Raw genomic sequence first — 20,133 nt, 5'->3', positions numbered from 1 at the left:
TGGAAGGAAACATACAGGGGAGATGCTTCAGGGTATGAGAATGGGCAAGTATTTTTTGAATCTAACACCAAAAAACCAGGAAGTAAATATACCTGAATGGGATTTCATCAAACTAAAGAGCTTCTGCACAACAAAGGAAACAGATCAATAGAATTATAAGACAACGTATAAAGTGAGAAGAAACATTTGAATGTTAAACACATGTAAAGGGCAAATAACCAGCATAAATGAAGAACTAAAGCAATTCAATAACAAAATCACCATCAGCAGCATAAGTAGCCTCAACATCTTCAACAGCATTATCATCATCCAATTAAAAAACAGCAGTAGATCTAAAAGACATTCCTTAAATGGAGATACAGATGGCCAACATTGTTCGTGAAAAAAAAAAGGCTTAACATCACTAATCATATGGGAAATGAAAATTAAAATCAAAACCACATAATGAGATATCATTTCACTTGTTAAATTGAGTATTATCAAAAAGATAAAAGATAACAAATGCTGGCAAGAATGTGGAGAAAAGGAAATCTTTGAAAACTGCATAGATGTAAATTAGTACAACCATTGTAAAAAACAGTATGAAGATTCCTCAAAATACTAACCAAAATAAAACCACCGTATATTCCACCAATTTCATTACTGGTATATACTCATGGTAAATTAGTGTTTTCAAGAGATGTCTACACTGTTTACTGTGGCAATATTCACAAGAACCAAGAAGTGGAAGCAACCCTAGTGTCCATTCACTGATGAACGGGTAATGAAAATGTGGTATATACATACACAATGCAGAACTACTCAACCATGAAAAGAATGTGATTTTGTCATCTGCAACAAAATGGATGGGCCTGGTGATCATTATGTTAAATAAAATAAACCAAGTACAGAGAGATACGTGTCACATGATTTCACTCGTATGTGGAGTCTAAAGTAAAATGATGCTTTCATCCAAATTTAAAATGGTGGTTACTAGAGATTGGGGTGAAAGAGGGAGGAAGAGATGGGGAAGGGTTGATTAATTGACACTAAGTCATAGTTAAATAGGAGTAAGACGTTCTGTGGTTCTATTGCATGGGACAGTGACTTTAGATAATGTTCATATACTGTATATTTCTCTACTAAAAATTCTAGAAGATAGGATTTTGAAGATTTGTAAGATAAAGACATTTTAAATGTTTGATGAGATAGATATATTTTTTCTTATTGGACACTTCATAATATACCAAAGCCAAAATGTCATATGCTAAGCCATAAACATATATAATTTTTACATGCCTGTAAAAATTTTTTAAATATAAAAATATTTTTCATTATGTATCACTTTATAAGATTCTGACATTTAGTCTTAAAATTCTTTCCCTTACATCATTGTTGTCCAAGGTAATTTTTTTATTCCTCTAAGAATCTCCTCTACTACCTCTTTTTTGTTAAATAGAAAACTTTTATTTAATAAATATAAATTTCAAAAGTACAACTTTTGGATTATAGTGGTTCTTCCCCCCATAACCACCCTCCCACCCGCAAACCATCCCATCTGCTACTCCTTCTCCCATCCCATTCTTCATTAAGATTCAGTTTAATTATCTTTATATACAGAAGATCTCTACTAGTTCTTGATTATTGTCCTTTATACACACTATTACATTCTTATCTTTGTAACTTTGCTCACAGAATTCCTTTCTAATGAAAGGTCCGTTGGTGACATTTCTAAAAGACCAGCAATTTAAGATCCAGTTCAAATTTAAATCTAGCCAGGGATTCACCTTGCTCTATCCTATGAATTTGTTTTCAGTCTTTGCTATGCTATGTTAAGGAGGAATAAGTTTCTACTTCCCTTTTTCAGTTTTCATGGTGTCATCCTCTCATCAAATTGCATTTGTTTAGACAAGATTGTTCTCTGGTTGTCACTTCAATCAAGAATGTGATCCACAGGTAGGTAAATTTTCTTGTTAGTCACTCACACCACAACCCTTCTTCAATATAGGAAGGATTCAGTAGTGTTTTCTAAGTTTATCTATAGGGAGACTTTCATGAGAATATGCCTTAGAAATTTAATTGCTTAATTCTGATGATGCCTTCAGAATCCACTTATGCAATTGCCATATAATTGAGACTGTTATGAGGATTTTCTGTATTTCATTAATAAAATACCCTGGGACAGTATCCAAAATGGGTCTTGTCTATGAAAAAATTTCTACTTACGTCAACAGCATTATAGCGAGACTACAGAATCTATTCATGCACTTCTTTTCCCCATCCAATATTTAAATTTGCTATGTGGGTTTTTACTCCATTCATACTTTAGGGCTGGAAAGGAAGAGAATTCTGCTGGAGGTTTGGTATCTCAACTGCCAAACACCAGAAAGGTATATTTTGATGGTTTCCTCCTTCTGACTCTTTTTTTTTCCTCCTATCCCACAGCCTATACCTTGTTCTCTTTTTACTTTCTTGAGTTCTTTCATTTTCCAGTAAGCTGAATTTCTCTTCCCTACCTCTCCATATCTTTTTATTCATTGTTACAGGTATTTTTTAACTTGGGAATTATTTGTTTCTACACATTAATGTGTATTTTTGTGTCTTTAGATAACCTTGAAAATATTTCCTTTGTGTATTATGCTAGATCTTTTACTCTGTGCTCAAATGTGCTTTTCCTTCTCATATTGTTCTGCAGTGGCTGGGTACATTAGCTGATTGAAAACTTTTACTCAGAATAATTGGTTGCTGGCTTCTGCATAGAAAGTCAGTAGGAAGCCCTTCTCCATCTCCACTTTATGCTGCTTTACTTACCCCTATTTGAGCCCATTACCTGCCATTTTTTTGTCTCAGTTTTCAACTTCCTTCTATTCTTTGTCAAAAGCAAGCAAAAAACTTTCCTAGCTTCATTCCTTAAATTTTGAGTCAAGTCTATTATATGCCTCAGTGATTTTTCTAGTCTAATACTGATGTCTAATTGATTGGAATTAATCTTGGGATTTACCTGTGGCTTTCTTTGTAATTCTTTGTTTTGCTAGTGCTCAAGTCTTATTTCCCTGGTAGTAGGTTGGGGGGAGGGGGGACAACAAACAAAACAAAAACCTGGCTATCATAAGGATCTCCTAGAGTCTCTTTACAAAGTTAAACAAGTAGATCATACAAACTGATCTAAGATCTTTCTCCACCTTCCAGTCATGAGGTTGTGATAGTAGAAACAAAGGCAAGTTCAGTGCTGAGGGGAACCCGTACAACATGTTTTTCATTGGTAGTCTATTAATATTTTAGTATGTGGTGTTGAAAAATCTATTTCTGCTTTTTTAGATACTTTGGTTTTTTTATCTTTAAAGTCCAATTAGAAAAAATGTGGGCTTTTTTCATTTTATTTGTGAAAATTCATTTCTTTTAGTATTACTGTAAAGTTTAACTTGTATTCATTGGCTTTGCTTCTTGGCACCAAATTTGAGATGAAGTATTTGAAACCAATACACTAATATTATTATATTCTCATTACTCAAAAGGACCATTTCTTTTGTTTTCCAAATATGACTCCCCATCAGTAGTTTCTTTTTCTCTCTCTTTATCCTTTTTTTGTTTTATTTTGTATTGTTTTCCCAGAAACCTTTTATTTAATGAATACAAACTTCATGCATTTCATAAATACAGCTTTAGGAACATAGTGATTCTTCTGACCATACCGGCCCGCCCACCCGCACTCCCACCCCTCTTCCTTCTCCCTCTCCTGTTCCCATTCTTGTTTTTCACTAGGATCTATGTTCAATTAACTTTTAACATACATGAATAACTCTATACTACATAGAGAGTTCAATAATCAGTCAGTCTCCACCTAGGAACTTCTTCTGGGTCTCCCATGTGGGTGCAGGGGCCCAAGGACTTGGACCATCTTCTTCCACTTTCCCAGGCCATAGCAGAGAGCTGGATTAGAAGTGGTACAGCCAGGACTGGAACTGGCAGCCACATGGGATACCAGCACTGCAGGCAGCAGCTTTACTTGCTATGCCACAGCACCAGCCTCTCTTATGCTATTTTTTTGCAAATAAATGATAGCTTGACATTTCATTATAGTGGTCATTTTTTTCCTGTAGTTAACTTTAACATTGCCTTTGGATTAAGATGAAATCCTCTTGGTAATATCTTATTGGCTAGGGCCTAAATCGTAGAATTTTTTGTACAGGAGGGTACTGAGTCCATGTTCTTCATATTAGGGCTCTTGTTCTGTTAATTTTCCTAAACTTTGGTGCTATGGCATCAGCTAGCTTAGAGATGGGCTATAGATGTATGACACATCGCTCATGTGGTGGTATTGCCAATTTGTTGTTTACTATAGCAAAAAGGATCTACTTTATGACAATGCAAAGGAGAGAAGTCTCATACATCTTAATGCCATGCTCAGCCACACCTTCTTTTAAAAAAATTATTTATTTTATTTCTTTGAAAGTCAGAGTTACACACACACACACACACACAGAGAGAGAGAGGTCTTCCATCCGACGGTTCACTCCCCAATTGGCCACAACGGCCGGAGCTGTGCCCATCCGAAGCCAGAGTCAGGAGCTTCCTCCGGGTCTCCCAAGTGGGTGCAGGGGCCCAAGGACTTGGGCCATCTTCCACTGCTTTCCCAGGCCATAGCAGAAAGCTGGATCAGAAGAGGAGCAGCCAGGATTAGAACCGGCACCCATATGGGATGCCAGCGCTTCAGGCCAGGGCATTAACCTGCCACTCTATAGTGCTGGCCCTTAGCCACACCTTCTGAGCGTATAGAAACTGTTTATCATGAACCAATCATGTTTTCCCCTTAGAGCTAAATCTGTAGCCTTTCTCTGTGAAGTACAATGAGCTGTGTGCATTCTAACCATTTTTAATCTTCATTTCAATTCTTCTAAACTTGTTTTATTTTTATCTATTTTATTAGCTTTTTTTAAGTTACAGTCTAACTATTTATAAAAAGATATTGTAGGGCCAGCGCCACAGCTCACTAGGCTAATCCTCTGCCTGCGGTGCCAGCACCCTGGGTTCTAGTCCCGGTGGGGCGCCAGATTCTGTCCTGGTTGCTCCTTTTCCAGTCCAGCTCTCTGCTTTGGCCCAGGAGGGCAGTGGAGGATGGCCCAGGTCCTTGGGCCCTGCACCCATGTGAGAGACCAGGAGGAAGCACCTGGCTCCTGGCTTCGGATCGGCGCAGCACTCTGGCCGTAGCGGCCATTTGGGGGTGAACCAACAGAAGGAACACCTTTCTCTCTCTCTCTCTCTCTCTCTCTCTCTTTCTCTCTCTCTCTCACTGTCTAACTCTGCCTGTCAAAAAAAAAAAAAGATATTGTAATTCTGTTTGGGAGGGAATATTAACAAATAAGCCAACAAAATCACCTTGCCAGTTACTGCACTATAAGGACAATCCTACAGACATACTTTAAGCAGATATCTCAATTTGAGGAAAAAATCTGCAGAATAGAAAATGATGGGCAATGAAAAATCATCAAATCTGTGTTTGTATATTAAATTTTTTAAAAGATTTATTTATTTATTTGAAAGTCAGAGTTACACAGAGAGAGAAGGAGAGGCAAAGAAAGAGAGAGAAGTCTTCCATCCACTGGTTCACACCCAGATGGCCACTACGGCCGGAGCTGTGCCAATCCAAAGTCAGGAGCCAGGAGCTTCCTCCAGGTCTCTGATATCGGTGAAGGGGCCCAAGGACGTGGGCCATCTTCTACTGCTTTCCAAGTCCATAGCAGAGAGCTGGATCAGAAGTGGAGCAGCAGGGGCTTGAACCAGTGCCCATATGGGATGCCAGCGCTGCAAGGCAGAGGCTTTATGCGCTACACCACAGCGCCAGCCCCTAAATGTTATTGTTTTAACAATAATTTTCATAGATATAGAATTAGTATGTTTGAAACAGAAAGATGAAATTTGTTATATATATATCTTAATATATAGAAGAATGCAAGTTCCTACACTTGTATATGAAAATATTTTTTAATTAGGTTAAAATTTTATAGGTAATGCTAAAATTATCCCAATGACATTTTATTTGTAATTTTTCAATATTTAAGTAATAACTCGTTATTACTTTACTATCATTCAGTTATTCTTATAAATCATTCACTCAGGCTTATGTGAAATTTATTATTTAGGAATGTTACATAATTTTACATTTGTGAAGCTTAGTAAGATTTCCACGTATCATGCATCGTCACACTACTTGATATCATTTGTGTACTGTCTAATTACTATTGTATGCTACATTATAAAATTATTCCCAATTCATGTGGCTCTCTGCATTGCTTCAGGATGTGGAATATTTACAGCTGGATGTACACTCTTAGGAACCTTCTGCTCCTAAATCTAAAGCTTAGACTATTAGCAGTGCCACAGCAAAAATATCTTCAAAAGAAAGTCTACATATAGAAATGAACATAGCTGATATTTCTACAAGGAAAGTTGTGAATGACATACATTATTTGTGTGCCACATGGCTCTACATGGCAAGGGTGCTGGCCACTTTCAATGAATTATTAATAGGATTTATCAGTGTAAGCAAATATGCTCAAGTCTTCTGTTATTGGGAAAAATCACTGTTCAATTGATCATCACCATATACTAGTCCTGGAAACAGCAAATTTGCAGTATTTATATAGAATACAATTTTTTTTAAAGTTTCATAGTCCTATAAAAATTGAGAATTTAATTTTTAAAATGGTAATGATTATGAAGCTTAAAGTGCATTTTCAAGCTACTTCATTAATTTCCTAAAAATATTATTATTTTAAGTTTACATATGAGGAAACTGGTAAAGAATTCATCTGAGGTCAAATAACCAATAGGTAGGGAGGAAGGTACGTGAACAGAAGTGCTCTGACTTTAAGCTCTGTGGTGTTTCCAGTGTTCTGCTCTGTACCTCAATTATCTATCAACTGTAATATCCAGCATTGCTCAAGAGCATAATCAACTGTTGTTAAATAAAGTCTAATGGAAATTATAACTATCAATATGGAATTTTGATATTTCATAATTTTTGTAATTAATATAAAACTGAATACTCTTCATAAAATGTGTGTCAAACATCTTTATAGAACACATTTATCTTCTTACTAGCTTGAGTAATAGGAAAGGATCCCAGCTGCAGTTTACCTTGGTTTACTCCATATAGAATTAATCCTTCAAAAAGCAGTTCATCACAAATGAATGTTTGCCCCCCCACAGAGCATTGTTTTGCATTATTATTAACCACTAAAATGCAAAAGGACTGAGAGAATCAATCATATGCAAAGTACAAAATATTATTTCTTTGTAAAACATAGCTTAAAATAACATAAGTGGTTTTCAGTTGGCTAACTGGGTAGTGAATGTTGCTCTATCAATTGAGATTCAGGAGGTTCAGTAACTGGTCTTAACATAACATCACTATTAGAATAACATAAACCTTTGAGGCTCACTCTTCCTTGCTAGGGCTCAACAGTAGTGTCAAATTTCAGACACAGAACTGATGTTCCATTCCTTAGGGAAGTGTGGTGTTCCTCTGTCCAGATACACGTCAGAATCATCTAATTACAATCATTCTAGACCAAAGAAGTCAGCAATGATGGAGTTAGGGTTGGGCACTGAGCATATTTAAGGCTTCCATTTAGTTCTAAATCTGCAGTTGAGGCTTTGAAAATGGTTAAATCCACTTGGGACTCATATTGCAAAGAACTGATTGTTTCTTCTGCACCAAAAGGTCGACAGATGCCATTTTTTTCCTTCAACTGGAAACCAACCATATTTTGTGCCACACGTTGCCTTCTTCAGACTGGCAGTCGTACAAATTTCTTGTTGCTCCACAGCAATGCCCCCAAATGAAATTTCAAGAAATATAAAAATTTCACTTAAAAATAATTACTGATTCAGGGGAAGTTGTTGAGGGGGCACCGAGAGGACTCATGTTGCTCTTACGAGTCCATCTTACAGAAATGTAATGCAATATCAAAGATGGTAATTGGATGATGGGTGTGTATGGTTCTGTGTTATTTTATCATATGAGTAGATTCATCTAATCATCAATGCCATCAAAACACAGAACTAGACACTCACTAAAGAGATCTCCCTCAAGCTATGCCTTTGTAGCCCTCTCTCACATCTTCCTAACCCATGGCAATCACTAATTTATCTCCCATCTCTATAATTTTATCATTTCAACAATGTAATAGAAGGGGCCGGCTCTGTGGCAAAACGGGTTAAAGCCCTGGCCTGAAGCGCCAGCATCCCATATGGGCACGGTTCTAGTCCCGGCTGCTCCTCTTCCGATCCAGCTCTCTGCTATGGCCTGCAAAAGCGGTAGAAGATGGCCCAAGGCCTTGGGCCCCTGCACTCACGTGGGAGACCTTGCAAAAGCTCCTGGTTCCTGGCTTTGAATCAATGCAGCTCCGGCCATTGTGGCCATCTGGGGAGTGAACCATCAGATTGAAGACCTCTCTGTGTCTCTACCTCTGTAACTCTGTCTTTCAAATAAAATAAAATATCTTTTTTAAAAAAGAGTATAATAGAAATGAAATCATGGTATATACATCATTTTGAGGATTTTTTGGCATCATCATAGTTGGTATCCTTTTGAGATTCATCCAGGTTGTTATATGTATCAATAGTTCACTCCTTTTTATGGCTGAATAGTACTCCAGTTTTGGCTATTACAAATCAAGCTGCTATAATAATGTTTCATTTGCCTGGGATTCAAGTTCAGCAGCAGTGCACTTATTGGGTTGTATGTTAAGTGTATGTCCAGTTATCTTAAGGATCTTTTCCAGACTGTCTCACTCTATATTCCCAGCAGCAATGGAGAAGAGATCAGTTTTCTCTGCATCCTTGCTGGCGTTTGGTATTGACACTGATTTTATTTCAGCACGCTAAGAGGTGTGTAGTGATATCTCTTGCTCTTAATTTGCTAGTGATGCAGAACACTTTGTCCGCCTGCTTACTTGCCATCCATATATCCTCTGCATTATAATGTCTCTACATTATTGCCCAATTTATGATAGGATCATTTATTTTTATTGTTCACTTGTAAGAGATCTAGAAGAGGGGCTGGTGTTGTGCCACAGTGGGTGAAGCTGCCACCTACGACGCCAGCAACCCATTTGCGTGACACTGTTGGTGTCCTGGCTGTTCCACTTCCAATCTAGCTCCCTGCTAATGGCCCGAGAAAAGCAGCCAAGGATGGCCCAAGTGTTTGGGTCCCTGCCACCCATGTTTAAGATCCATATGATGCACCTGGCTTCGGCCTGGCAAAGCGCTGGCCATTGCGGCCATCTGAAGTTAACCAGTGAGGAAGATGTTTCTCATCTCTCCCTCTCCGTCTTTATAACTCTTTCAAATAAATAAATGGCCCTTTAAAAAAAGCCAAAAAAAAAAAAAAAGATCTATATGTTTTGTCTGTATGCAAATATTTTCTCCCACATTGCAGTTTGTCTTTTCATTTCCTTAATAAGATCTTTCATAGAGCAATCGTATTTAATTTTTATGAAGTCCAATTTATTGATTTTTTTACATATTTGAAATGCATTTTTGTTGTCATGTCTCTAAACTCCTTACTGAGTCCTAGATCTTGAAATTTTTTCTCCCACATGATTTTCTGCAAATTTTCTATTTAAATCTATGAATTAGAGCCAGGATTGTGTTGTAGTGGTAAAAAACCGTAGCCTGTGGTGTTGACTACCCAAATGGGTGCCAGTTAGTGTCCTGGCTATTCCACTTCCAACTCCCTGTTAATGGACTGGGAAAAACAGCAGAAGACGGCCCAAGTCTTTGGGCCCCTGCCACCCATGTGAGAAACCCAGATGAAACTCTGGGCTCCTGGTCTTGGCTTGGCCCAGCACTGGCCGTTGTGGCCATCTGGGGAGTGAACCAGCAGATGGAAGATATCTCTCTCCCTCTCTCTCTGTCTCCCTGTATCTCTGTAATTCTGATTTTAAATAAATAAATCTTTAAGAATAAAATAACGGCCGGCGCCGTGGCTCAACAGGCTAATCCTCTGCCTTGCGGCACCAGCACGCCGGGTTCTAGTCCCGGTCGGGGCACCAGATTCTGTCCCTCTTCCAGGCCAGCTCTCTGCTGTGGCCCAGGAGTGCAATGGAGGATGGCCCAAGTGCTTGGGCCCTGCACCCCATGGGAGACCAGGAGAAGCACCTGGCTCCTGCCATCGGATCAGCGCGGTGCGCCGGCCGCAGCACGCCAACTATGGTGGCCATTGGAGGGTGAACCAACAGCAAAGGAAGACCTTTCTCTCTCTCTCTCTCACTGTCTACTCTGCCTGTCAAAAATTTAAAAAAAAAAAAAAATTAAAAAAAGAATAAAATAAATCTATGACTTATTTTGAGTTAAATTTGAAAAGGTAGACATTTGTTTAATTACTTATTTATTGTCTATGGATACCTAATTTTTCCAATACCATTCTGCAAACATTGTCCTGCCTCTGTCAAATTGCTTTTGTATTTTGGGCAAAACCCAGTTCCCTCTAGGCCTCTGTTGATACCACCCAGGCTGGAAAGGGAGGCCTGTTCTACTGACAGCTGTTTCCCACGGGGCCTGCCCTGCACTATTAAGGTCAGCTTTATTACCGCCACAATGCAGCTCAAGTCCTGCTTTCTCTCAGGCCTCCTCTGAGCCCATCGCAGTGGGAAGCGGAAAGGGTGTCTTGTGATCTCTGGGTGGGGCTGGAAGTTGCCCCTCCGTGGCCTTCCCTGACATCATGAAGGATGAAAGTCTCAGCTCCCCACTCCAGCTTCTTGGACACCACACTGGAGGTGAAATGGCTTGAGGTCTTCTTTAGTCTTCACAGCTTGGCAAGGGTCCCGTGACTGGACTCCCCAGTTTGCCTTTGCTTGTAGCAGGGGATTGAAGTATTTTATGTGTTGTTTGGCTGGAGTAGAGAGATTGTCTAAGTATTTTCTGTTTTGCTAGGCAGCTTCTTTCTTGGTCTATTGGCAAAGGAAAGCAGGCTTTTCTTGTTTTGTTTTGGTTGGCGGGGGGTGGGGGGGGATCTCGGAGTCCATTAGCATTTTTGGTTTGCTGACATCTTCAGTACTCAGTCTAGGGTTTGTAAGACAAGAGGAAAATCCAGGGCAATTGCACTGCGTCATTCCTTGAGTTCTGAGTTCCCTAGCTTGCTTGCTTTCTTACTACTTTCAGAGCCTTCTTACGTGCGTTTCATAAGTTATGTCCAGGATTTTTTGCTTTCCCTAGGAAAAAGTATATCTACCCATTCTCTTAGAAGCAGAGGTCAAAGTGAATCTTTGAATATGACCCCTTATTGTAATTTACATAAGATTAACCTCCAAATTGGGAGAAAATATATCTGTAGTTTTTGAAAAATGTGGTGATACACTGAAAATAAATTTTTACTTATGTATGTAAGAATGCCAATTATCTGTTATTGGCAATTTCCATGTTACTGAAAGGTTAAAACAATACTGTGTCATCAGGAATAACCTTTTTTTCACTAATGACTAAGCTAGAGAGAGCAAGGGATTTGCATTTTTGTTACTTTGCTCTTTGACCATAATGTCATATTGTTTGCACTAAAATTCCAAAGTTTCTTAGAATAAGGATGTGAAAAAATTGTATTAGGAGCCACAAGATAACGTTATTTTGAACAAATTTTGACAATACTCATTCTCCAAATTTAGGGAGGAATTTTCAACTCAGTCTCTCAGTTTTCTCACCTGTCAAATGAGAGATGATCTTATTTTGTAAAATCTTCTCGTGATTGATGATTTTGTAAATGTCAAGAAATCCGGGGGGCAGGAATGGCACTTGGCATTTCTAGACAGGAGGAGAACTCCAAGTCTGTGGAGCTTAGTCGGCAATAGTAATGGCAGGGGTGGAAAGTTAAGCAGGAGTGAAATAAATCGACTGTCTTAGGCCTCTCATCTTCTATCTGTAATGGTTTTCACCAGATACAGATTTACCCTGTTTTTGCATGCACAGGTATGTGAGCTATGGAGTAGATCCCAGCAGCCTTTGAGTAGTCGAGGGTGAAATGACAAGGTGTGAACACCATCGTAATTTTAAAATTATTTATTTATTTCTGAGGCAGAGACTCTGGTGCTCCCATCTGCTGGTTCACTTCTGAAGTGCCTGTGACACCTGGGGCTGGGCTAGGGCAGAAGCCAGGAGCTTGGAACTCACTCCAGGTCTCCCACATGGGTGTCAGGTACCCAGTAACTTGAGCCATCATTTGCTGCATCCCAGGGTTCACATTAGTAGGAATCTGGGCTCGGGAACTGAAGCTAGTTATTGAATTCAAATAATCAGATATGGAACATGTACATCCTAACTACTAGACTAAAAGCTTTTCCTGTCATTGTGTTTTAATGAGCACATTCATGTGCATGAATGTGACAAAAATATGTTATTCCAAATATGTAGCAGGATTATTAAATATTTGGAGATTTCATTAAGTGATGAACTTTAATAGTTAATGCCTTGCTTTAAGATCCCCTAAGTAACATCTATTAGGATTACTCCATTGTGCCAATCATTTCCATTTTCTCTGCTTTGCAGTTCAGTCTGTTTGTAGTATCTTTTTGCTCCAAATTTGCTCGAATTTTCTGAAAGGATGAACATATTGCCATGTGGAAAGATAATGGGTCTGTACATCTGCTGAGTGCACTTGTTCTCACAGAGCAACTTCTTACGTGCAAGGAAAATAGCTCACCATAAGTTCTAGGCTTTTTCCCCATAGTCCCCCTCAGCTGTTATCTTTCTTTAAAACCATGTTATATAAATGTCTAGCAACAAAAAATGATTTTTAACAGGTGTGTAATGCTATTTCATAATCTTCTTTAAAGCATCTAAAATTTGGATGGGTGGTAGGTGCTGGAGGATATACTAATGTAGTAGCATAAATGGACTTTTTTTTTTTTTTTTTTGACAGGCAGCGTGGACAGTGAGAGAGAGAGAGAAAGGTCTTCCTTTGCCGTTGGTTCACCCTCCAATGGCCACTGCGGCCAGCGCGCTGTGTTGATCCGAAGCCAGGAGCCAGGTGCTTCTCCTGGTCTCCCACGAAGGTGCAGGGCCCAATGACTTGGGCCATCCTCCACTGCACTCCCAGGCCAGAGCAGAGAGCTGGACTGGAAGAGGGGCAACCAGGACAGAGTCTGGTGGAGGATTAGTCTAGTGAGCTGCGGCACTGGCCATAAATGGACTTTTCTAAGAACATAGCCACATCTTAACTAGTAAACAATCTATATGTTTGCATTGAATGATGTTTTTTGAAAAGTAGAATTTTAAAAATGTTTTAAAAATCTTATTTGGAAGGCAGAGAGAGAGAGAGAGAGAGAGAGAGAGATCGACCTGCCCTCCCCTCCCCAATGCCTGCAGCAGCCAGGGTTGGGTCAGGTTGAAACCAGGAGACTAGAACTCAATCTGAGTTTCTCATGTGGGTGGCAGAGACCCAAGTTCTTCAGCCATGATCCGCTGTGTCCCAGAATGGATGCTGACAACAAACTAGATCGGAAGCGGAGGTGCTGGCATTTGTGCCCGGCACTCTAATGTGGGATGCAGGAGTCTCGAGCAGTGACTGAACTGCTGCACCAAACGCCAGCCCCGAGAAGTTTTTGATGTTACCATATTTACACCTGTATCATGAGCAGTTCTCCTTAGAACACTGATTCCCTAACATGGGTATATTAAACACATTTAATAAGTCTCCTTGCTATGAGAATTCTCAAAACTATTAACATATCTCTTAATTATTTTTTGCAAGAAATGAATTTAATATGTAGCATTTACTAAACTTTTTTATCCTCAAAAAACATTTTCCTTCATAATGAATATGTATGAACTAAAGACAATGAACAAAATGTTGATTAATAGCACTACAAACAAATATAGCTTAATGCAGTGCAGATTAATATAAAGTGGGATTAGTAGAATACATTCATAGGGAAAATGTGGTTTTCCAGGGATGGGTGGAATTTCAGATTCCGTTTCTGTTCATCTCTTCTACCAGAAAAGGAAAAAGGGCTAGATACATAATTCCTCATTCTTTTCTCTTTTATTCCCTTCTCTGCTGACAGATACTAGTGCTGATATCTGCAGAACTCCAGTCAAACTCCAGGAAAGCAGTTGTCAAAAAAATTAATAAAAGAAAGAAAACAATTTGTTAAAAAAGTTTTGCAGCAGCATAATTTCAAGCAGTGAAAAAATTGAAACCAACTTAAGTCCTTAAAATTTAGAGACAACTAAGGAACCTACCCTGGCCTACTGTTATGGCTCCACAAAAGAAAAATACTGTACATGGACAAAGTTGCTATAAGGAATTCTATGTTCAATAACGTCAACAGAAAACCTGAATCTGACTTCATTATAAGTATATACAATACAGATCTAAATTAAGAGAGCTCAAAAAGATATGTGTAAATAGAGTTGGATATTTACCCTTTTTTTGGTATTTTTTTTTCTAAATAGGGTTGTAACAAGAAACATGTCAGCAAGTTGACCTCCCTGTCTCAGGCTGGGATTCTGGAAGCAGATGCTTAGATAGGCAATTTGGACAGCAAGTTGTAAAAAAAAAAAAAAAAAGGGAGGAAGCAGGACTAGGCAGAGAAGTTGAATTGGCCACCAAATTGAGCAGGCTAACAAATCTTTGACCAATCCAGCAAGCCCGTAGAGAGAACATTGGCTTCAGGGTCTTTTTGCCTCAGACCAGCATGCTGACGCTTTCCCACTCTAGCTTGGTTATTCAGCAGGTATATGCGCCGAGGAGAGTGTGGCCTCAGGAGTGGTGGCTGTTTCCTGCTGAGGTGGAAGCTGGAGTGGCTGGTAGCTGCCCTGCCTCCTGTCTGCACTCCCACAACTGGGCAGCAAGCACTGCTCTGAAAGGCTCCCGCACAGCATCTCTGAGTGCCCCAGGTCCACTGAATCCTGTAGACGTGCACTTAAATGATCTGAAAGAAAAACCATATCCAAAAGATTTCTGCTCACTTTTTGGGAGACTCTCCTCGATGGCACACTACAAAATAAGTATTCCCTTTGCAGCAGTTTTGGTTAAGATTGGCACACTGTTGTGTAGTATTCCAGAATGGAGTGTTCTAGACTACACCAAGCAGCACGTGCCAAGTAAATAGGAGTGAATGTGAGAGCGAGAATTAATGGCTGGGAAATGTTCAGCCCTGTTGAAATGATATTATTCACATTTCCACATGTGGCGGAATAAAAACAATGAACTTGGAAGGGCAGATCATCTACTAGATTTTGTATCACTTCTGTCATTCATTCCTTGCTGGACTAGCTGTTTTTCTCACACACTCAGACAATTCTCTTCATTTTAATTCTTTTTAAAAAAGATTTATATATTTATTAGTAAGGCAGAGTTAGAGAAAGAGAGAGAGAGAGAGAGAGAGAGAGATCGATCTTCCATCTGCTGGCTCACTCCCCAGTGGCTGCAACAGGCTGGGCCAGGCTGAAGCCAGGCATCCAGAACTCCATCTGCATCTCCCACCTGGATGGCAGGGGCCTAAGTACTTGGGTTGCCCTTCATTAGCATTAACAGAGCAGAGCAGCCAGGACTTGAATCTGGTGTGACAGGTGGCAGCTCAACCCATGGTGCTACAATGCTGACCTCTCATTTTCATTCTTGAGTACAAAGTTAAAAACCCACAGTGAGAAAAATCTCATAATTTTAAATAAGGATAGATGGGTCATAGTGCCATACTGAACCACATTAGCAGTAGAGGGAAACATAAAATGATCAGTAGTACAGAGCATGTTTTTTTTTTATTTAAAATTTTAATATTGCATCAATCGTGGACATTTTATAATGATTTTTCCTTCTTAGAATATTACATTTTAATTTTATTTTTCTCAATTACTGGGTTTGCTGACATCCCTTTCAATTCTGTGCCTCAGGTGAGTGTCTCCCTTTACTCACTCTAGTCACAGGTCTGCTAATTTAAAAAATATATTTGGCCAACATTTTTTTTTTTTTTTGCTGTTAGCTGTGGGAAGGTTGGTCTGATATGAGCTAGTGGTCTCTGATGAGAAGTGAGACCCACAAAATTCAGAGGCAGTAAGTTATTTTTTTAAAACTTTGACTTCATTTTATTTAAAAGGGACAGAGAGGGAGGGAGGGAGAGAGAGAGAAAGAGAGAGAGAGAAATAGAGAGATCGCCTCTCCACTGGCTCACTCCCCAAATGCCCACAATATCTAGAGCTGGGCGGGGTTAAAGCCAAGAGTTGAGAACTCAATATGGGTCTCATACATGGTGGGGGGAGGAACCCAGGTACTTGGGTTCCATCAACTGTTGCCTCTCAGGGTACACATTAGCAGGCAGTTGGATCAGAAGCAGAGCAGGCTACAAATCCAGGCACTCTGACTAGGAATGCAGGCATCCCAAGCAGTGTTTTATCTGTTTGCCCTGAGACAGTTTTTTTTGGTATAGTAAAACACAGAGCTTATATGATTTCTCTCATATAAAAAACATAGAGAGTGCAGTTTTTAAGAAATCAAACACTCGTTTTGTAACTCTGAGAGGTCATCAATTTGGCTTTGCCTATTTAAATCCTTACCCATTAGACAGATGGCAGAGATGTGCACCGTTATGTAGTTTTCTAACTTCCAGGCACAAATTAAATTGTTTTTTAAAAAAGAGTGGTACTATAAAAGAAAGAAATGTATTAGTTAGTGTGTGTCTCATACATTTTCTTTTTTTAAAAAAAGATTTTATTTATTTATTTATTTGAGAGGTAGAGTTACAGGCACTGAGAAGGAGAGACAGAGAGAAAGGTCTTCCATCCGCTGATTCACTCTCCAAATGGCCACAATGGTCAGAGCTGTGCTGATCCAAAGCCAGCAGCCAGGAGCCAGGAGCTTATTCTGGGTCTCCCACGCAGGTGCAGGGGCCCAAGTACTTGGGCCATCTTCTACTGCTTTCCCAGGCCATAGGCGAGAGCTGGATTGGAAGAAGAGCAGCCTGGACTAGCACTTGGGCCCAAATGGGATGCTGGTGCCATAGGTAGATTAACCTACTGCGCCACAGTGCCAGCCCCCTTGTACTTTTTCTTTTAACTTTAGCATTTATTGCTGTGTTGAAGAGTAAAATCTTGACTATGTAAATAATGTTACCAAAGACTATAATTATAGCTAATCATAACATAATCATACTTAATAGTGTACTTTATAACACAAAGAATATCCTAAATAGACTTTGCTATTATGTATAGCACTATTTTGCCATCTTTTTTTTCAGTTTTTTTTTATTAAACTTTTATTTAATGAATATAAATCTCCAAAGTACGGCTTATGGGTTACAATGGCTTCCCCCCTCCCATAACTTCCCTCCCACCCGAAACCCTCCCCTTTCCTGCTCCCTCTCCCCTTCCAATCACATCAAGATTCATTTTCAGTTCTCTTTATATACAGAAGATCTTTAACTTGACAGTAAAGGATACATTTGAATTATAATATGGAATCTGGAATAGGAAAGAGGGCACACACATATAACCTAAAGACCAGCAGCTGTTCACTACTTCCACAAGTTGCATTTGCTTATCAGTGAAAGAGAGAGAAAGAGGTATGTGGGGGGAATAGTGTCCATCTGCTAGTTCACTCCTCAAATGCCTGTAGTGGCAGATGCTGGGCTGGGGCTAGAGCCAGGAGCTAGGAACTCAACGTATCTCTCTTATGTGGGTGGCAGGGATATAACCACTTGACCCAACACTTATCTCCCAAACTCTGCATTAGCAGGACCCTGGAGTCAGAGCTGGGAATCAAACTTAGGCACTCTATTGTGGGACGTGGTCGTCTTAACCATTAGACTGAACACCCAATTGCCAAGTTGCACAGTTTTGTTAAATGGGCAATTGGTGGGTAAGGAAAGCATGTCCTTGCAAACTGTACCATGGTCTGGGAAGGCAACTTCCCATTTGGCCCTAAATGTAACCAGGCCATGTGGAGGCTTTCCTGTTGTGTCAAAAATGAATTCACATACCACACAAATTTTAGCAGAAAAAGTCTAGAAAAGCAAAGGAAAACGTCATTAAAGACTATTGAAGGCACAGAGGAGATTATTAAATACACATCTCACAGGAAAACACATTAAATTATTCCTCCCTCTCACCAAATTCTGACTCATATTTTGTTTTCCCCCATCTCCCCTGGAAACTCTGAATCTCTTTTGTGTCAGGTTCTTCCTGGCTGTTCTCTGTCAGTCACTGCCTCTCACTCCATCACTTTCTTGTACCCTCTGTTAACAAATCTCGGGTCTTTTAATTTAGTTTTTCTTTGCTCCCATACTTCTTTCTGTTGTAGATCAAAAGTCACTTCAGTTATCAGTTTCTTTAATTCTATATCTACATCAATTCTCACCAAGATTACCACTTTGAATCAAGTAAAAGTCCCTCACAGACTGGAGAAGAGATAATGAACACCAGGACTTACAGCATTGCTCTCTTCTATTAGATAATTCATTTCTGTGATTATTATCTCATGGAATCTAGGTCAGATTCAAGTGCTTGGAGTCTATTGAGTGTTATGCAGGTGATTGGACATTCATAGTTTGCACACAGTTATACTCAAACATGAGTACATGATATTTTTATGCCAAATTCATAATGTATTGTTTGATAGATAGACTTGTACCTTGAGTTTTTAGCATATTTTTCATAAAGACTGGACACAGTTAAATTTGACACCCAATAAGCCAGGATGATGTGTTAATTTCATTTTTTATCCAAGGATTTTTCGCATGACTGATTATGATATCAAGTTTCTGCCTTCCACATGTAGGAGCTTCAAATATTTCTAAGCAGTGCTCAGGGGCTACTGTCAGGCAAGTTGTAGAAAGACTGCAAATACAAGGCAGTTGTCAAGCACTTCTGCCTCAACAGTCTGGTGTCCAGAGGAACGTGTTTAAAACCTGTATTCAGGGGCCAGAGCTGTGGCGCAGCGGGTTAAAGCCCTGGCCTGAAGCGCTGGCATCCCATATGGGCACCAGTTCTGGTCCCAACTGCTCCTCTTCTGATCCAGCTCTCTGCTATGGCCTGGGAGGGCAGTGGAAGATGGCCCAGGTCTTTGGGCCCCTGCACCCGCGTGGGAGACCCAGAGGAGGCTCTTGCCTGCTGGCTTCGCATCAGCACAGCTCCGGCCGTTGCGGCCATCTGGGGAGTGAACCAGTGGATGGAAGACCTCTCTCTCTGTCTCTACCTCTCTCTCTGTAACTCTGTTTTTCAAGTAAATAAAATAAATCTTAAAAAAAAAAAAAACCTATATCTACCCAGTCACCATCCCAGAAACAATCACAAGATCAAGGGCCAGAGAAATGGTCTTATTTAATAGGAGATTGAATTTGTTTTTGTTTTTTCGCTTTCAGCTTTGTTATCAAGATTTGTATCAGTAAGGGTACAACCAACCATGGAATAGGAATTGCAACAGGAAAACTTAAATATAAAACTTACCAACTAGGGCTGGTGCTGTGACCTATTAGGTTAATCCTCTGCCTGTGGTACCCACATCTCATATGGGTGCCGGTTCTGGTCCTGGCTGCTCCACTTCCAATCCAGCTCTCTGCTATGGCCAGAAAATCAGTGGAAGATGGCCCAAGTCCTTGGGCCCCTGCACCTGAGTGGGAGACCTGGAAGAAGCTCCCGGCTCCTGTCTACAAATTGGTGCAGCTCTGGCCGTTGTGTCCATTTGGGGAGTGGACCAGCGGAGCGAAGACCTCTCTCTCTGTCTCTAACCCTACCTCACAAATAAATAAATAAAATCTATAAAAAATTTACCAACTAGTTATAGAATAGTTAACCATTAAAAGAACTCAACAAATTACAGCAGTCAAAAAGGGCAACTAGAGGAGGAAGCTCCCCTTAGGATGTAATGAAAAAGGCACAAAGAAAAGGGCCAGATTGAAAAAGGAAGATCTCTCTCCCAAGCATGAGCCTCAGATCTCTGGTGACAGGGTGTGGCTGCTGCTGGAACCTGCAGCCAGAGCTGGGTTGAAGAAGAAAGTGGATGCAGTCATCCACAGTCATCCACAGCTGCTCAACTGTAAGAGCTGCTGACAGTGTGGAGAAGGCTTCCAGGACCCCCAGTGGACCAGGGCATGGCTAACAGGTCACTGCAAGGGGGGAAAACTCCCTCCTTCTTCCAGCCTTGCAGTCTCTCACCATCTCCAGTGT

General features: G+C 40.0%; 1 long non-coding RNA gene across 1 annotated transcript in view; it reads left to right on the top strand.

Moving 5' to 3' along the window:
- The window catches only part of LOC133757804 (uncharacterized), a 40,457-nt gene that overhangs the window by 9,127 nt on the left and 11,197 nt on the right, over nucleotides 1-20,133 (top strand). The window contains exon 2 of the long non-coding RNA XR_009865732.1: nucleotides 1,847-1,935. This is a non-coding gene — a long non-coding RNA (uncharacterized LOC133757804). The remainder of the gene's footprint in view (nucleotides 1-1,846; nucleotides 1,936-20,133) is intronic.

Source organism: Lepus europaeus, chromosome 1, assembly GCF_033115175.1.
Source record: "Lepus europaeus isolate LE1 chromosome 1, mLepTim1.pri, whole genome shotgun sequence".
NCBI lineage: Eukaryota > Metazoa > Chordata > Mammalia > Lagomorpha > Leporidae > Lepus > Lepus europaeus.
Note: the sequence above shows the minus strand (reverse complement) of the source record. Positions and strands in the feature narration are given on the sequence as shown.